Here is a 20,629-nt window from a genome sequence, read left to right on the forward strand (position 1 = left end):
CCCCGATACACACAGACGTGTCCTGTATATACAGCATCGCGAGTAGATCGTGTCCACTCAGCTTTATGCCGGGTTTCCATGAAATGATCCTAGTCCTAGGCCTTTGCATCCTAGTCCGTCCCCATGAGAGGCAAAAGAGAAAACAATGGAAATATCAGTTGTGGGAGAAAACACTGAGCACTTTAAGTCCCAGTACATTACTGGTAGGTGTATTAACTGCCTCAGTCAATTTGGGGAGTAAATAACAATTATCGGTTAAAAGGAGAGACACACAGCTCTGACCCACAGTTACATAACTTAGAGAAAAGGTGGACATAACCATGAGTATACATTCAGGAGAACTGTGACAGAGGGGTCGTTCATATTAGACAAAATCATAGAAACAAATCTCACCAAAAATGAATGGACTGTTATACATATGCAACCGAATTTTATATGACAGAAAAATACACAAAGGTAAACGGCTACAATAATACAGATCAATTTTCAAGCCTGATGGTCAGTAAGTAAAGAGAAACTATAAGAGTGTACTTCATTACATCAAATTCAAAAGCAGACAATGTGGGACCCAACTAAACAAAATAAGAATTTAAAGAGGAAAAATAACAATTGATACCAGAGAAATACAAAAAATCATGAGAATACTATAAACAATTCTTTGCTAACAAACTGGACAACCTAGAAGAAATGGACACGTTTTAGGAACATACAGCCCACCAAAACTGAATCGAGAAGAAATAGTTAACTTTGAATAGACTGATCACTACGACTGAAATAGAATCTGGCATTGACATATACACTACCAAATGTAAAACAGATAGCTAGTGGGAAGCAGCCGCATAGCACAGGGAGATCAGCTCGGTGCTTTGTGACCACCTAGAGGGCTGGGATAGGGAGGGTGGGAGGGAGACGCAAGAGGGAGGAGATATGGGGATATATGTATATGCATAGCTGATTCACTTTGCTATACAGCAGAAACTAACACACCACTGTAAAGCAATTATACTCCAATAAAGATGTTAAAACAAACAAAAAAACCTCCCTGCAAACAAACATCCAGGACTGGAAGACCTCATGAGAGAATTCTGCCAAACATAAAAAGAAGATCTTACGCTGAGCCTTCTCAAACACTTCCAAAATACTAAGAGGAGGAAACAGTCCCAAAGGCATTGTCTGAAGCCACAATCACCCTGATACCCAAAACCAGACAAAAACACTGCCAAAAAAGAGAATTACAGACCAATATTTCTGATGAATATAGATGCAAAAATGCTTAACAAAATATTAGCAAACCGAATCCAACAACACATAAAACGAATCACACACCATGATCAAGTTGGATTCATGCCAGGGTCACAAGGATGGTTCAACATACACAGATCAATCAGTGTGATACAACAGATCAACAAAAGAAAAGACAAAACCGATTCCGCACTAGGAACTCCAGTGGGAACAGCCAGGTGCGAGGCCTCTGCACCTGGCCCCCTGGGAGCAAGTGAAACCAGACTAAACACAAAGGAAAAAACAAAAAGCCATCGCAGAGCTGTGACTATTTTCAAGGCTACTGTTTTTCTCTGTGAAACACACTGCCTTTGGGGCAAAACAAGGAAGAAGCTGGTGATTCTCAGGTGCAGCACAGAAGGAGAGCCACTGCAGGCCAGCCGCCCCAACTCTGAAGGCACTCCAGCCGTGTGGCTGACAGGGTCTTGGTGCTCCAGCCGGGTGTCAGGCCTGAGCCTCTGAGGTGGGAGAGCTGAGTTCAGAGACCACCAGAGACCTCCTGGCCCCATGAAATATCGATCGGTGAGAGCTCTCCAAGAGATCTCCGTCTCAACGCTAAGACACAGCTCCACTCAACGACCAGCAAGCTACAGTGCTGGACACCCCATGCCAAACAACTAGCAAGACAGGAACACAACCTCACCCATTAGCAGAGAGGCTGCCTAACATCATACTAAGCTCACAGACACCCCAAAACACACCACCACACATGGTCCTGCCCACCAGGAAGACAAGATCCAGCCTCATCCACCACAACACAGGCACCAGTCCCCTCTACCAGGAAGCCTACACAACCCACTTACCAACCTTACCCACTGGGGGCAGACACCAAAAACAATGGGAACTATGAACCTTCAGCCTGCAAAAAGGAGACCCCCAACACAGTAAGTTAAGCAAAATGAGAACACAGAGAAATACACAGCAGATGAAAGACCAAGGTAAAAACCCACCAGACCAAACACATGAAGAGGAAATAGGCAGTCTACCTGAAAAATAATTCAGAGTAATGATAGTCAAGATGATCCAAAATCTTGGAAATAGAATGGAGAAAATACAAGAAACGTTTAACAAGGATCCAGAAGAACTAAAAAGCAAACAAACAATGATAAACAACACAATAAATGAAATTTAAAATTCTCTAGAAGGAATCAATAGCAGAATAACTGAGGCAGAAGAATGGATAACTGACTTGGAAAATAAAATAGTGGAAATAACTACTGCAGAGCAGAATAAAGAAAAAAGAATGAAAAGAATTGAGGACAGTCTCAGAGACCTCTGGGACAACATTAAACGTACCAACATTCAAATTATAGGAATCCCAGAAGAAGAAGCGAAAAAGAAAGGGACTGAGAAAATATGTGAAGAGATTATAGTTGAAAACTTCCCTAATATGGGAAAGGAAATAGTCAATCAAGTCCACGAAGCACAGAGAGTCCCATACAGGATAAATCCAAGGAGACATGCCAAGACACGTATTATTCAAACTATCAAAAATTAAATACAAAGAAAAATACTAAAAGCAGCAATGGAAAAGCAACAAATAACATACAAGGGAATCCCCATAAGGTTAACAGCTGATCTTTCAGCAGAAACTCTGCAGGCCAGAAGGGAGTGGCAGGACATATTTAAAGTGATGAAAGGGAAAAACTTACAACCAAGATTACTCTACCCAGCAAGGACCTCATTCAGATTCGACAGAGAAATTAAAACCTTTACAGACAAGCAAAAGCTAAGAGAACTCAGCACCACCAAACCAGCTTCACAACAAATGCTAAAGGAACGTCTCTAGGCAGGAAACACAAGAGAAGGAAAAGACCTATAATAACAAACCCAAAACAATTAAGAAAATGGTAATAGGAACATACATATCGAAAATTACCTTAAATGTAAATGGATTAAATGCTCCAACCAAAAGACACAGACTGGCTGAATGGATACAAAAACAAGACCCATATATGCTATCTACAAGAGACCCACTTCAGACCTAAGGACACAAACAGATGAAAGTGAGGGGATAGAAAAAGATATTCCATGCAAATGGAAATAAAAAGAAAGCTGGAGTAGCAATTCTCATATCAGACAAAACAGACTCTAAAACAAAGACTATTACAAGAGACAAAGAAGGACACTACATAATGATCAATGGATCAATCCAAGAAGAAGATATAACAATTATAAATACTTATGCACCCAACACAGGAGCACCTCCATACATAAGGCAAATATTAACAGCCATAAAAGGGGAAAGCGACAATAACACAATAATATCAGGAGACTTTAACACCCCACTTTCGCCAACGGACAGATCAACCAAAATGAAAATAAATAAGGAAACACAAGCTTTAAATGATACATTAAACAAGATGGACTTAATTGATATTTATAGGACATTCCATCCAAAAACGACAGAATACACTTTCTTCTCAAGTGCTCATGGAACATTATCCAGGATAGGTCATATCTTGGGTCACAAATCAAGCCTTGGTAAATTTAAGAAAATTGAAATTGTATCAAGTATCTTTTCCGACCACAACACTATGAGACTAGATATCAATTACAGGAAAAAAACTGTAAAAAATACAAACACATGGAGGCTAAACAATACACTACTAAATAACCAAGAGATCACTGAGGAAATCAAACAACACCTAGAGACAAATGACAATGAAAACACGATGGCCCAAAACCTATGGGATGCGGCAAAAGCAGTTCTAAGAGGGAAGTTTATAGCAGTAAAATCCTACCTCAAGAAACAAGAAAAATCTCAAATAAACAACCTATCCTTACACCTAAAGCAATTAGAGAATGAAGAACAAAAACAACCCAAAGTTAGCAGAAGGAAAAAAATCATAAAGATCAGATCAGAAATAAATGAAAAAGGAATGAAGGAAATAATAGCAAAGATCAATAAAACTAAAAGCTAGTTCTTTGAGAAGATAAACAAAATTGATAAACCATTAGCCAGACTCATCAAGAAACAAAGGGAGAAGACTCAAATCAATAGAAGTAGAAATGAAAAGGAGAAGTAACAACTGACACCACAGAAATACAAAGGATCATGAGAGATTACTACAAGCAACTCCATGCCAATAAAATAGACAACCTGGAAGAAATGGACAATTTCTTATAAAAGCACAACCTTCCGAGACTGAACCAGGAAGAGACAGAAAATATAAACAGATCAATCACAGGCACTGAAATTGAAATTGTGATTTAAAATCTTCCAATAAACAAAAGCCCAGGACCAGATGGCTTCACAGGCAAATTCTATCAAACATTTAGAGAAGACTCAACACCTATCCTTCTCAAACTCTTCCAAAATACAGCAGAGGGAGGAACAATCCCAAACTCATTCTATGAGGCCATCATCACCCTGATGTCACAAAAAAAAGCAAACTACACACCAATATCATTGATGAACATAGATGCAAAAATCCTCAACAAAGTACTAGCAAACAGAATCCAACAGCACATTTAAAGGATCATTCACCATGATCAAGTGGGGTTTATCCCAGGAATGCAAGGATTCTTCAATATACGCAAATCAATCAGTGTGATATACGATATTAACAAATTGAAGGATAAAAACCATATGATCATCTCAATAAATTCAGAAAGAGCTTTTGACAAAGTTCAACACCCATTTATGATAAGAACTCTCCAGAAAGTAGCCATAGAGGGAACTTACCTCAACATAAGAAAGGCCATATATGACAAACCCACAGCCAACATCATGCTCAATGATGAAAAACTGAAATCATTTCCACTAAGATCAGGAACGAGACAAGGCTGCCCACTCTCACCACTACTATTCAACATAGTTTTGCAAGTTCTGGCCACAGCAATCAGAGAAGAAAAAGAAATAAAACAAATCCAAATCGGAAAAGAAGTAAAGCTGTCACTGTTTGCAGATGACATGATAATATACATAGAGAATCCTAAAGATGCTACCAGAAAACTACTAGAGCTAATCAATGAATTTGGTAAAGTAGCAGGAGACAAAATTAATGCACAGAAATCTCTTGCATTCCTATACACTCATGATGAAACATCTGAAAGAGAAATTAAGGAAACATTCCCATTTACCATTACAACAAAAAGAATAAAATACCTGAGAGTGAACCTACCTAAGGAGACAAAAGACCTGTATGCAGACAACTATAAGACACTGATGAAATAGATTAAAGATGATACAAACAGATGGAGAGACATACCATATTCTTGGATTGGAAGAATCAACATTGATAATGACTATACTACCCAAAGCAATCGACAGATTCAATGCAATCCCTATTAAACTACCAATGGCATTTTTCACAGAACTAGAACAAAAAATTTCACAATTTGTATGAAAAACAAAAGACACCAAACAGCCAAAGCAGTCTTGAGAAAGAAAAACGGAGCTGGAGGAATCAGACTCCTTGACTTCAGACGATACTACAAAGCTACAGTAATCAAGACAGTATGGTACTGGCACAAAAACAGAAATATAGATCAATGGAACAGGATAGAAAGCCCAGAGATAAACCCACACACATATGGGTACCTTCTCTTTGATAAAGGAGGCAAGCCTATACAATGGAGAAAAGACAGCCTCTTCAATAAGTGGTGCTGGGAAAACTGGACAGCTACATGTAAAAGAATGAAATTAGAACACTTCCTAACACCATACACAAAAATAAACTCAGGATGGATTAAAGTCCTAAATGTAAGGCCAGATACTATAAAACTCTTAGAGGAAAACACAGGCAGAACACTCTATGACATAAATCACAGCAAGATCCTTTTTGACCCACCTCCTACAGAAATAGAAATAAAAACAAAAATTAACAAATGGGACCTAGTGAAACTTAAAAGCTTTTGCACAGCAAAGGAAACCATAAACAAGACAAAAAGACAACCCTCAGAATGGGAGAAAATATTTGCAAATGAAGCAACTGACAAAGGATTAATCTCCAAAATATATAAGCAGCTCATGCAGCTCAATATCAAAAAAACAAACAATCCAATCCAAAAAAGGGCAGAAGACCTAAACAGACATTTCTCCAAAGAAGACATACAGGTTGCCAACAAACACAGGAAAGGATGCTCAACATCACTAATCATCAGAGGAATGTAAATCAAAACTACAATGAGGTATCACCTCACACCAGTCACAATGGCCATCATCAAAAAATCTACAAACAATAAATGCTGGAGAGGGTGTGGAGAGAAGGGAACCCTCTCGCACCGTTGGTGGGAATGTAAATTGATACAGCCACTATGGAGAACAGTATGGAGGTTCCTTAAAAAACTAAAAGTAGAACTACCATATGTCCCAACTATCCCACTACTGGGCATATACCCTGAGAAAACCATAATTCAAAAAGAGTCATGTACTACAATGTTCACTGCAGCACTACTTACAATAGCCAGGACATGGAAGCAACCTAAGTGTCCATCGACAAATGAGTGGATAAAGAAGATGTGGCACATATATACAATGGAATATTACTCAGCCATAAAAAGAAACGAAATTGAGTTATTTGTAGTGAGGTAGATGGACCTAGAGTCTGTCATACAGAGTGAAGTAAGTCAGAAAGACAAAAACAAATACCATATGCTACCACATATATATGGAATGTAAAAAAAAAAAGGTTCTGAAGAACCTAGGGGCAGGACAGGAATAAAGACGCAGACGTAGAGAATGGACTTGAGGACACGGGGAGGGGGTAGGGTAAGCTGAGACTAAGCGAGAGGGTGGCACTGACATATATACACTACCAAATGTAAAATAGATGGCTAGTGGGAAGCAGCCTCATAGCACAGGGACATCAGTTCATGCTTTGTGACCACATAGAGGGCCGAGATAGGGAGGGTGGGAGGGAGACGCAAAGGGAGGGGATATGGGGATATACGTATACACATAGCTGATTCACTTTGTTATACAGCAGCAACTAACACAACAATATAAAGCAATTATACTCCAGTAAAGATGTTTAAAAAAGAAAACACAAAACCACATAATCTTCTCAATAGATGCAGAAAAAGCATTTCATAAAATTCAACACCCATTCATGATAAACACTCACCAAAGTGAGTACAAAGGAGACATATCTCAACATAATAAAAGCTATTTATGATAAACCCACAGCCAACATAATACTCAATGGTGAAAAGCTGAAAGCCTTCCAGCTGAATTGTGGAACAAGACAAGGATGCCCACTCTCACCACTTCTGTCCAACATAGTATTGCAAGTCCTAGTCACAGCAATCAGACAAGAAAAAAGAAAAAGGTATTCAAATTGGAAGCAAAGAGGTAAAACTGTCATTGCATGCAGATGGCATGATACTCCATATAGAAAACCCTAAAGACTCCACACAACAACTATTAGAACTGATAAGTTAATTCAGCAAGGTAGCAGGATACAAGATTAACAAAGAGACATCGGTTGCTTTTCATTCCACTAACAGTGAAATATCAGAAAAAATGTAAAATATCAATCTCTTAAAATTGCATCAAAAATAAAATACCTAGGAGTAAACCTGATGAAGGAGATGAAAGACATATACTTTGAGAACTATAAAACATTGATAAAGGAAACTGAAGATAATTCAAAGAAATGCAAAGATATCCCATGCTCTCAGATTGGAATAATTGATACAGGTAAAATGGCCATACTACCCAAAGCAATCTACAGATTCCACACAATACCTATCAAATTACCCATGACATTTTTCACAGAACTAGAACAAATAATCCTAAAATTTATATGGAACCACAAAAGACCCAGAATTGCAAAAACAATCCTGAGGAAAAAGAACAAACCTGGGGGCATAACCCTCCCAGACTTCAGACAATACTACAAAGCTACAGTAAACAAAAGAGAATGATATTGGCACAAAAACAGACCCAAGGATCAATGGAACAGATGTGAGAGCCCAGAAGTAAACCCATACACCTATGGTCAATTTTAGTATTCGACAAAGGAGGCAAGAATATACAATGGAGAAAAGACAGTCTCTTCAACAAGTGGTGCTAGGCAAACCGGAGAGCGGCGTGTAAAAGAATGAAATTAGAACATTCTCTAACACCATATACAAAAAAAAATTCAAAATCAATTAAAGACCTAAATGTAAGACCAGATACTATAAAACTCCTAGGGAAAAACATAGGCACAACACTCTTTGACATAAATCACAGCAATATTTTTTTTGGATCCGTCTCTTTAGAGTAATGGAAATAAAAAATATATATAAACAAATGGGGTCTAATTAAACTTAAAAGCTTTTGCCCAGCAAAGGAGACTGTAAACGAAATGAAAAGACGGCCTACTCACTGAGAGAAGTATCTGCAAACGATGGGACCAACAAGGGATTAATTTCCAAAATATACAAACAGCTCATGGAGCTGAATATCAAAAAACAAACTACCAACTTAAAAATGGACAGAAGACCTAAACAGACATTTCTCCAGAAGACATACAGATGGCCAACAGGTACATGAAAAGACGGTCTACATCACTAATTAGTAGAGAAATGCAAACCAAAACCACAGTGAGGTTATCACCTCTACCGGTCAGAATGGCCAGCATCAAAAAGTCTACCAATAATAAATGCTGCAGAATGTGTGGCGAAAAGGGAACCCTCCTACACTGTTGGTGGGAATATAAATTGCTGCAGCCACTACGGAGAACAGTATGGAGGTTTTTTAAAAAACTAAAAATAGGGCTTCCCTGGTGGTGCAGTGGTTAAGAATCTGCCTGCCAATGCAGGGGACACGGGTTTGAGCCCTGGTCCGGGAAGATCCCACAGGCCGCAAAGCAACTAAGCCCATGAGCCACAACTAATGAACCTGCGCTCTAGAGCCCGCGAGCCACAACTACTCAAGCCCGCGTGCCTAGAGCCCGAGCTGCGCAACAAGAGAAGCCACTGCAACGAGAAGCCCGCGCACCGCAATGAAGAGCAGCCCCGCTCTCCGCAACTAGAGAAAGTCCGCAGGGAGCAACGAAGACCCACGCAGCCATAAATAAATAAATAAATTTATTATTAAAAAAAAAAAAAAGAGTTACTGTCTGGGGGACAAGAGGTGGGGAGGAGCAGAAACGACTCAGAGGTCTGGATGGAGAGGAATGACCAGAAGGTGCTGCTGTGGATAGAAACAAGGAAGTCAGAGAGGAAGGGTCTGTGAGAAACAAAACCGCGTTCCCAGTGCAGGAGGCAGGTGGTGGTTCCTCTGTGTGTCAGTTGACAGGATTAGAAATATCCCCCCGAGCCTCCTTCTCCCCTGGGGTCATCCGTTCTGTGACAGCCCCACCGGCTCCGCTAGACAAGCAAGGCAGACAGCGGAGGAGCCCTCAGTGCTTCACCCGCTTCCACCTCACATACAATGAACCCATCCAACAGCCCTGGCCCGAAGCCCCGCGAATCCATGACCCTGGTCCAGCACCACAGTCAAGCTCGGCAGCAGACTCAGGACTGGTCGCTGCAACCCAGCACCTCCTTCCTGGCTCTTCCACCCCAGGGCCTCACTCCCAGCTGAGGAATTTGATTCTCATGGCCCCAACCTGATCTACTGCAGGACCCTCCCCTAAAAATAATTCTTCCAGGGTCTCCACCTGCCTTCAAGTAAATTCCAAGTATCTCCACATGACATGCCCTGAGGCTGACGATCAGAAGGGGCTGACCTCTCAGGACCAGCGAAGCTAACTCCTACCTCAAAGCAAGCTCCTCCCAGTTAACCACCTCCCCTCCCCAGACGCACACCTGAGTTCTCACCACACTTGTGTCTTCTCAAGGGGTCATCTTTGAGCCGATTATGAAAACCACAGACCCCTTTCCAAACCACCTAGAAGTCTTCCTGATTCATCCCACTCAACTGCGAATGTATTTTGTTGTAGGATTTCTGGAAGGGTTACAGAAGAAAACCTCATCAACCACTCAGATACTGACCCACTCATCACCCAGTGGTCAGATGGTGCCGGAGCTCTATCACTGTTTATTACCACCACAGTCCTCCCACAGTCCAATCCCTGCGGAGCGGCGACCATCTCAGCCCAGCTGTGTGTTCATACCTTCCTTTCCGGAAAATTACCCTCTTGTCTCAAGGATAAAATCCAGGCACACTTGCAGGGTGCACTAGACCCTGTAGGACCAGGGCCCAGCATCCCCTGAACTCCAGTGCTCAGAACAGCTCCCCCTCTTCCCGGCCCAGGGTGCCGGGCCCTCACCACTCCTGTGCTAACCTCTATCAGCTTGGGTCTCTCCTTCTCAGAAAGTCCCCGCACTTCCATCACAAGCTTGCTGGGCTGCCACCTGTCACTGTGCCTCACTGTTTTTCTCCTTCTGTACAACTGAACAAAACTAGACCCAAATTATTTATTGTCTAAATAGGTATTGTCTGGTGTCATCAGCAGAGCTCCATGAGTCCAGGGAAAGAATCGGTCACCGTCACCAATGAATCTCATGTCTGGATATAGTAACTGCTCAATAAACGTTGGAAGGAAGGAACAAATTTTGCATTTTCAGCATCTCGGGAAAGGGAAGGGGCTTCTCCAAGGTCACACAGGTTCTATGAAAACCAAAATCAGAACTGGAACCAAGCAGTGCGCTGGGCGGTGCCACGCATGTGTCTCTTGCTTCCACAGTGTTTGGACTGAACAGACCCAAGGGCGCCCCTTCCTCCAGACTCGGACCACCCTCCAACCTTTTTTCCAGTCACAACCTTGGAATCACCCACTCAGCTCTCCTCGCCCTCCGGGAACAGCCAACACCATTTTCTGAGCTTAGCTCCTTACTGCCGACCAAGCATGAGCTCCCAGATTCGTCACAATTCCTCCGCCAGGTGGAGGCCGCAGTCACCCGCCTGGTAACGTGCGTCTGCCGCTCTCCCACACCTACCTGTCTCTGCGCTTCTCTTCCCACACGACGCAGCAGCTCGCCAGGGCGTGAGACATCGTTTCGCGAACGGGCCGAGGAGAAGCCGGAGGCCCCGAGCTCACTGTAAAAGGCAAAAGCAGCGCTGTGGCCGCGCCCTCTTCCAGGACGTGCCGAAGCCGTCCCAGGAGCGTGGGGAAAGCCCAGGACGCCGTGGAAGCCGCCCGGCTGACGGAGAAGAACCTGCGCCAGGCCCTGCGGGCTCTGCCCGCGCTGACTCCACCTCTGGACTTCCTAGAGCCACTTCCTGGATGAGCAGGTGAAGCTCATCAAGAAGATGGGCGACCGCCTGAGCAACCTCCGCAGGCTGCTCGGCCCCCAGGCTGGGCTGGGCGAGTGTCTCTTCCAAAGGCTCAGCCTCAGGCACCACTAGGAGCCCCTGGAGCCCAGCGGCCTGTGAGGAGCCCCTCCGGGGTCAGGGCTTCTGCCTGCAGCCTGTCCCTGCAGCCACTGGGCAGCTTGTTAACCGCCCTGGAGCCCTCTCCCCGCCCCGGGCGGAGCCAAAACCGGGCTGCTCCTAGGCCCTGCCCTGCATCCTCAACTTCCTGTCCCGGGACGAGTGTCACTCTCTGGCTTTGGGTTTGGCCCGAGGAGAGGCAGAGTGCGTGGGGTCTGGTGAGACCCACATGTGGTCTGGAAGGTCCCAGAGCCTTCTGTCTCCTGGGCCCCATCCTGCAGGTAGAGCAGCGTGAGGCCCTGGGGGGCTGTTCCTCTTTCTGAGAGGCTGCTATGAAGGAACCCGATGTGTCACACAGAGCCTGCACCTTGTCACCCCCCGTGCGTCTGTCTGTCCTGCTGGCTCTGTGGACTTTGTGAGACACCAGCACGGCTGGGGACCATGGGAGGCACAGCCACGACCCCGACCCTCACTGCCCTTCTCTGCCTCAGTGAGCTTTGGGGAAGGGAGCAGGGAGGGGGCCCCTCTCCTCCCAGGCCTGAAGCTGAGAGACCCCAGGTCTCAGATCAGTGGGGGCAGAAATTGTGGGGGAGGAAGGTGTGCTCAGCCCCAGATCTGACCCCAGAACTCAGGGCCCAGACCAGGCCTGGAGCATCTATGATATGTGCTGGGGGATGGGCGCTCACAGGGAACTCTCTCCCAGGGCTGAGTCAGGGCCCGTGGAACCAGGTCCAGGTAAGTGAGGCCCCGCAGACCTCTTACTTCAACCCAACAACCCCCTGGTCATCTGGGGGGAACACAGCAGGTCTGAAATGATGGTGACCTGTCTGGGAGGGGCCTGGGGAATGACAGCTGGGGAAACTGACGGGAGAAGGGCACCCCTAACTCTTCAGGTCTGATCCCTTTCCAGGGGTTCTCCCCAAACCCTCCATCTGGGCTAACCCAGGTGTCATGGTCACCAAGGGAAGCCCTGTGACCATCTTGTCTCCGGGATCTCTGAGGGCTGATGTCTACCGTCTGTATAGAGAGAGGCCCTCTGGACTCTGGGAGGCTAAGGCCCCACAGGACTCCAGTAACAAGGCCAGTTTCCCCTTTGAATCCTCGAGCTCAAGCACTGCAGGGCAGTACCAGTGTGTCTATCACAGCAGGAAAGACAGGTCAGAGTGGAGTGACCCCCTGCCCCTGGTGGGGACAGGTAGGAGGGAGGACCCGGGTCCCCTCCCACTGCGGCAGCGTCCTTACAGGCAGAGGGAGCAGAGTGTGGGCTCAGGGGGACGGACGTCTCCCCTCACAGCCCACACCTGCGGTGAGCGGGCTGAAGGCCCCCCTTTAACCCAGCCCCTTCCCCTCCCTCTCAGCAGCCGCGCCCTGTGGCGGCCTCAGGAGGGGGCGTGTCCCTGGCAGCTCACAGTTTGCAGCGGGCACTCTGCACCTGCTGAAGGAGGGAGGCGCCAACCCGCCCGACGCCAGACATCGAGGACCCATGGGACGGGACAGGCCGTGTGCCCTGTGGGCCCCCTAAACTCCTCCCGTGGGGGAACCCGCGGATGCTATGATTCTGCCAGCTCCCTGCACATGTGGTCACACCCCAGTCACGCTCTGCTTTGCCAGGTCACAGGTGAGGGCCCCCAACCCCATCGTTTCCTGGACCCCTGACCTGAGCCTTGTGCCCAGTGAGCCCTGGGGTGATGGGGGGTCAGGGGCAGTGGCCTCCCGGGGCAGAACCACTGGCGGGAGGCCTGGGAGGGACCAGGAGAGCTCTCACTGCAGCCCCAGTGAGCAGTGTGGGGTGTGCGTCCCCCTCGGCGCCACTGTCCCTTCTCTGCAGGGGTGTACAAGGAGCCCTCGCTCTCAGCCTAGCCGGGCTCTCTCGTGCGCCGTGGAGACAGCCTGATCGCCGGTGAGCAGCCCCTGTCCTGCCCCACGTCCTGACTGTGCTGTCAGGGTGCTGGGCCCAGAGCCACCCCTGGTGGTGATGGGGTCCTGGGAGGGGTCCTAGAGCAGACATTGAGATAGGGCAGTGGTCCAGGGAGAGTGAGTGAGAAAAATGGAGCGGGTGCCGGGAGATAAGAGAGACCCACACAGAGGGGCTGAGAGCAGCTGAGAGGGGGTCACAGACAGGGTCCCTGGAAAGAGGATGGTGGTCCCTCAGCTCAGGGTCAAGGGTGTGTTGGGGGTGGCTCTGTACACATCACGACCTTCCTCGCCCCCAGGAATGTACAGGAAACCCTCTCTCTCAGCCCAGCTGTAGGCCTCAGAAACCTGCAGAGAGAACGTGACCCTGCAGTGTGGCTCTGAGGTCTGGTCTGATCCCCTCCATTTGTCCAAGGAGGGGTCACTCACTCCTCCCCAGCACCTTCGTCTGCAGGACACGGCTCCACCCTTTCAGAACAACTTCACCTTGAGTCCTGTGACCTCAGCCCACAGTGGGACCTACACGTGCTACAGCTCACTCAGCACCTCCCCCTCCCTGAGGTCACAGCCCAGCGACCCCTGGACTCCTGCTCTCAGGCGAGGAGCACCCTCCCCATATCCATCGAGGAGCCAGACCCTCGGCTCACAGCCCTGTCCCAGGGCAGCTCTGAGCTGGAGGAGAAGAAGGGGGACACAGGGACGTCAGCCACAGGTGGCCCCACCCCATGGAGGGAGGGACAATACAGGGGGAGTCCCTCTCCCTCTACTCCACTCACCCCACCCCAGGGTCCAGGCAGTGCTAGGTGTGTGCAGAAGGGAGACAGAAGAGCGGAAGCTCTGAACTTTGAGGGAAGACGTGGAGCTAAGAACAACATGAGGATCCAGACACGCGCCACATCCTCCTTCTGTCCTTGTTCCAGGCAGCACTGGGGGCCTGCAGACTCTCACCCACATGCACGAACGCCATGTCTGCTGAGTAACAGAGTCCTCTTAGCCTAGAAGAGACACAGTCTCCCCAGTCCTGGGCTGAACTTCTGTTAACCCTTCCCCACTAAACCTTTACAGAAGGGTCGCTTCCCACTAGACCTGGGGCTGGGTGTGGAGATGAAGGAAGGAGGGGGCTTCATGTCTCAAGTATAACTGAGGTCACTGGTGCCTATTGGGTGGTCATAGAAGAAATGCATGAAGGGGAAGATGCCCAGCTGAGAGAGGGAGAGAAGAGCAGGTGCCCTCCTCGCCTCTGTCTGGGTGCTGATTCCTAGGAGCACTTAGAGTCATCACGGCACCTATGGAATCAGCCCCACAATATGAAGGGCAGAGTGAAGGTGGCCTCTCATCTTCGGGTCAGGGAGGTGGTGGGATTCACTGGAGAGCTACATGTAAGTCATCAAATTAGAACACTCCCTCACACCATATACAAAAATAAACTCAAAATGGTTTAAAGACCTAAATATAAGACATGACACTATAGGACTTCCCTGGTGGCGCAGTGGTTAAGAACCCGCCTGCCAATGCAGGAGACACGGGTTCGAGCCCTGGTCTGGGAAGATCCCACATGCCGTGGAGCAACTAAGCCCGTGCACCACAACTACTGAGCCCGTGCTCTAGAGCCCGCGAGCCACAACTACTGACCCCGCGTGCCACAACTACTGAAGCCCACGCGCCTAAAGCCCGTGCTCTGCAACTAGAGAAGCCACTGCAATGAGAAGCCCACACACCACAGTGAAGAGCAGACCCCGCTCGCTGCAGCTAGAGAAAGTCCTTGCGCAGCAACGAAGACTCAACACAGCCAAAAATAAATAAATTAAATAAATAAAATTTTTAAAAAAGACATGACACTATAAAACTCCTAGAAGAGAACATAGGCAAAACACTCTTTGCTATAAATTGTGCCAATATTTTCATAGCCTTATTTATTTTTTTGGCCGTCCCGCGCCTCTTGGAGGATATTACTTCCCTGACCAGGGCTTGAACCTGGGCCACGGCAGTGAAAGTGCTGAGTCCTAACCACTGGACCACTAGGGAACTCCCAACTGTACTAATATTTTCTTAAATCAGTCTCCCAAGGCAAAAGAAGTAACAGCAAAAATAAACAAATGGGGCATAATCAAACTTAAAAGCTTTTGCCCAGCAAAGGAAACCATCAACAAAATGAAGACACAACATACGCACTGGGAGGAAATATTTGTAAACAATGCGACCAAAATATACAAACTGCTCATATGACTCAAACTCAAGGAAACAGACAACCCAATCAAAAAACGGGCAGAAGAACTAAATAGACATTTTCCCAAAGACATACAGACAGCCAACAGGCACATGAAAAGATGCTCAACAATGTTAATTACTAGAGAAATGTAAAGCGAAACTACAGTGAGGTATCACCACGGTACAGTCACCAGGGCTAACGTCAAAAACTGCAAAGAATAAATGCTGGAGAGGGTACGGAGACAAGGGAACCCTCCTACACCCTTGGTGGGAATGTACATTGGTGCAGCCACTGTGAAAAACAGTAAGGAGGATGCTCAAAAACCTCAAAGTAGAGCTACCACATGATCCAGCCGCCTGGGCATATGTCTGGAGAAAACCATAATTTGAAAAGATACGTGTACCTCAGTGTTCATAGCAGCACTATTTACAAGACAAGCCACATAGCCAAGACATGGAAACAGCCAAAGTGCCCATCAACAGGTGATGGATTAAGAAGACATGGTATATATATGGTATATATATACACATACATATATATACATAATGGAATATTATTCAGCCATAAAATATGAAAATTGCCATTTGCAGCAGCATGGATGGAACTAGACAATAGTATGTGTAGTTAAACAAGTCAGAGAAAGACACATACCATATGATATCACTTATATGTGGAAAATAATACAAAGAAATCTGTACACAAAATAGAAACAGACTCACAGACATAGCAAACAAAATTATGGTTACCAAAAGGAAGAGATGGGGGCAGGATAGAAATTAAAAGTATGGGATTAACAGATGCAAACTACTATATGTATAATAGATAAGCAACAAGGATTTACTGTATAGCACAGAAAATTATACCCAATATCTTGTAATAACCTATAAAGGAATATAATCTGCAAATCACACACACACATACACACACACACAAAAGAATCACTATGCTGTATACCTGAAACTAACAATATTGTAAATCAACTATACTTCAATTTTAAAAAGAAGTATAATTGATATGACAAGAGATGACAGAAAATGAAAAAAAAGAACTGCAGGCACCACAAATAGTCAAAGAATCTTGAAAAAGAAAAAGCTGGAGGAATCACTACCAGATTTCAAAATATACTACAAAGATATAGTATTAAAACAGTATGCTGGGCTTCCCTGGTGGCGCAGTGGTTGGGAGTCCGCCTGCCGATGCAGGCGACACGGGTTCGTGCCCCGGTCCGGGAAGATCCCACGTGCCGCGGAGCGGCTGGGCCCGTGAGCCATGGCCGCTGAGCCTGCGCGTCCGGAGCCTGTGCTCCGCAACGGGAGAGGCCACAACAGTGAGAGGCCCGCGTACCACAAAAAGAAAACAACAACAGTATGGTAATAGAAAACAACAAACGGATATATAGACCAACGGAACAGAATGAAAATCCTAGAAATAAACCGACCCGTGTGTAGTCAACTAATATTTGACAAGAGAGTCAAGAGTACACAATGGGTAAAGGACAGTCTCTTCAATAAATGGTGTTGGTCATATATACAATGGAATATTACTCAGCCATAAAAAGAAACGAAATTGAGTTATTTGAAGGGAGGTGGATGGACCTAGAGTCTGTCATACAAAGTGAAGTAAGTCAGAAAGAGAAAAACAAAATATGCTAACACATATATATGGAATCTAAAAAAATAAAATCGTTCTGAAGAACCTAAGGTCGCAGACGTAGAGAATGGACTTGAGCACATGGGGAGGGGGAAGGGTAAGCTGGGATGAAGTGAGAGAGTGGCATGGAAATATATACACTACCAAATGTAAAACACATAGCTAGTGGGAAGCACCTGCATAGCACACAGAGGTCAGCTCAGTGCTTTGTGACCACCTAGAGGGGTGGGATAGGGAGGGTGGGAGATGCAAGAGGGAGGAGATATGGGAACATATGTATATGTATAGCTGATTCACTTTGTTATAAAGCAGAAACTAACACACCATTGTAAAGCAATTATACTCCAATAAAGTTGTTACAAATAAATAAATGGTGTTGGAAAAACGGTGTATTGCGTGCAAAGCACGTCATTAGACCTTTCCTTATCTCACCACTACATTTTGGACTAGAACATTTACGATTTACCCTCTTAACAACTTCCAAGTATATACTACATTACTGCTAATTATAACCACAATGCTGTGCGTTAGATCCCCAGAACTTATTCATCCTCTACCTAGAAGCCTGAAGAACTGTAGTGTGTTAATTTTGCCTGCTGTATTATATACTGGAAACATCCTTGTAGTATTTTATTGTCTATATGTGCAAGTTCTTCTAGGTTTTATATGGCAAAAATCTCCTGGGTAGCATAAACATATTTGAAAATCTAAGGGATAATGATGCATTTCTTATTTAATTGACTGTCTTATTTTGTATAAGCAGAAACAATGTGGAGTAATTCCTTTTGTCCCAGACCTTCACTAACACGGGTTATTGTCAGATTTTAAAAACAGTTTGCTAGTCTCACATTCAAGATATTGAATTCTTAGATTAAAATTTCCCCAAAGAAATCTCCAGGCCTAAATGGTTTTACTTGCAAATTCTAGAAAACATGTAAAAACAATAATATTAATTCCACTCATCCTCTTCTAGAAACTAGATGAGGAGGAAATGTTGTATTAATTTATGAGGCCAGACCAACTCTCATAGTAAAAGTAAAGAAAACGAAAACAAAATGAAACAAAAATTTGCAGGCCAGTCTCCCTCATGAGCATAAACACAAACATCTTCAACAAAATATTAGCAAATCAAATCTAACAACATACTTTTAAAATACTACACCACATCCAAGTGGGGCTTATCCCAGGAATGCAACATTGGCTTGATATTCAAAAATCAAGCAACCAGGGCTTCCCTGGTGGCGCAGCGGTTGAGAGTCCGCCTGCCGATGCAGGGAACACGGGTTCATGCCCCGGTCCGGGAAGATCCCACATGCCATGGAGCAGCTGGGCCCGTGAGCCATGGTCGCTGAGCCTGCGAGTCCGGAGCCTGTGCTCCGCAACGGGAAAGGCCACAACAGGGAGAGGCCCGCCTACCACAAAAAAAAAAAAAAAAAAAAACAACTGGACAGAAGACCTAAATAGACACTTCTCCAAAGAAGACATACACATAGCCAAGAGGCATGTGAAAAGATGTTCAACATCACCAATTATTAGAGAAACACAAGTCAAAACCACAGTGAGGTATCACCTCACACTGGTCAGAATGGCCATCATCAAAAATCTACAAATAATAAATGCTGGAGAGGGTGTGGAGAAAAAGCAACCTTACTACACTGTTGCTGGGAATGTAAATTGTTGCAGCCACTATGGAGAACGGTGTGAAGGTCACTTAAAATCTAAAAACAGAGTTCCCTTATGATCCTGCAACCTCACTCTTGGGCAGATATCTGGAAAAAACTCTCATTCAAAAACATGCATGCACCCCAATGTACCTAGCAGCACTATTTACAATAGGCAAGACGTGGAAGCAACCTTAATGTCCATCAACAGATGGATAAAGAAGATGTGATATATGTATAATAGAATATTACTCGGCCATAAAAAAAAATGAAATAATGCCATTTGAAGCACCATGAATGGACTTAGAGATTATCATATTAAGTGAAGTATGTCAGAAAGACACATATCATGTGATTTCACTTATATGTGGAATCTTAAAACATGGTACAAATAAACTTATTTATAAAACAGAAATACACTCACAGACACACAAAACAACCTTATGGTTACCAAAGGGGATAAAGGGGGAAGGGATCAATCAGGAATTTGGGATTTGCAGATACACACTACTTTACATAAAATAGATAAACAACAAGGACCTACTGTATAGCACAGGGAACCATGCTCAATATCTCATAAAAATCTTTAACGGAAAGAATCTGAAAAAGAATATGTATATATAAGTGAATGACTTTGCTATACACTTGGAACTAACGCAACATTGTAAATTAACTATACTTCTATTTTAAAAAAAAAAAGGAAGTAATCTTGCCCCCACTGCGGGTGAGGGAGAACCCTAGTCCCCTTAAGTGGAGGATGCCCTGGTGTCTAGGTCTGTGGTCTCTTCAAGTGCTGACTAATGGCATTCTCATTTCCCTCATTAGAGACTGTGACAGATATCTGTTTAGTCTTCTCATTTTATTTCCTGTGTAGATTAGCTATTGTTTCTATTTTTCCATTTCTGGTCTCACTACGATGCATTCTAGAAAAATTAATCAACGTTTTAGGCAAGATGGCAGAACAGGAAGTCCCAGCTCTCATCCCCGCACATAAACAGTGACAAAAGTACGGTATTTGGGGAAAATAAATTTTATGCGAACTGCAGGATCCAGTTAGCAAGGTGCGACACCTCGAATGAGCATAGAACCAAGAAAAACCACTTTGAAAGGATAAAAGGAGCAGTTCCCTCCCCCTGTCCCCCCTCCCCCAAGCTGGCACCCTCAGCGCTGAGAGCCTCCTCCGTTCGGCCCAGGCCAGAGGGAGTCAAGCTGCACCCACATCCCCAGGCTCCGGGCACTGCCTCAGAGACCTCCTGGCCTCTCATCTCACTCAGAGCCCGAGGCCACAGGCCCACGTGGGGGCAGCAAAAGAGGAAGAGAGGGACAGGCGCTGTAGTAGCCGGCACAGCCTGGCAGGATGGACAGGAGGACCGATCCTGAGACTTCTCCCTCAGGAGGAGGAAAATGGAGCCCGCCCCCAGCCCCCGCCATCCCCCGCACTCCTCCAGGGGAAGCGGGGACACGGTGAAGGCACACAACTAGGAATCCTTTCCCCAGGAGGGAGGGATGTGGAGCTTGCACGTCCACAGAACACGTCTGAGAGGCTCCAGAATCTCTGACTGGGCTGGTCTGCAAACTCCGACCATAAAGACTGGAAGAGGT

At 45.3% G+C, this 20,629-nt stretch overlaps 1 protein-coding gene and 2 pseudogenes across 1 annotated transcript in view; 2 read left to right on the top strand and 1 right to left on the bottom strand.

Moving 5' to 3' along the window:
* Positions 1–20,629, bottom strand: part of CDC42EP5 (CDC42 effector protein 5) — a 198,017-nt gene that overhangs the window by 168,102 nt on the left and 9,286 nt on the right. Inside the window, exon 3 of the mRNA XM_060289677.2 lies at positions 11,161–11,260. The gene's annotated coding sequence lies outside the window, so the exon portion shown is untranslated. The remainder of the gene's footprint in view (positions 1–11,160; positions 11,261–20,629) is intronic.
* Positions 11,070–11,569, top strand: LOC138842303 (ferritin light chain pseudogene; annotated as a pseudogene).
* Positions 12,268–13,453, top strand: LOC132594005 (leukocyte immunoglobulin-like receptor subfamily A member 1; annotated as a pseudogene).

The sequence above is a fragment of the Globicephala melas genome, chromosome 19, assembly GCF_963455315.2.
Source record: "Globicephala melas chromosome 19, mGloMel1.2, whole genome shotgun sequence".
NCBI lineage: Eukaryota > Metazoa > Chordata > Mammalia > Artiodactyla > Delphinidae > Globicephala > Globicephala melas.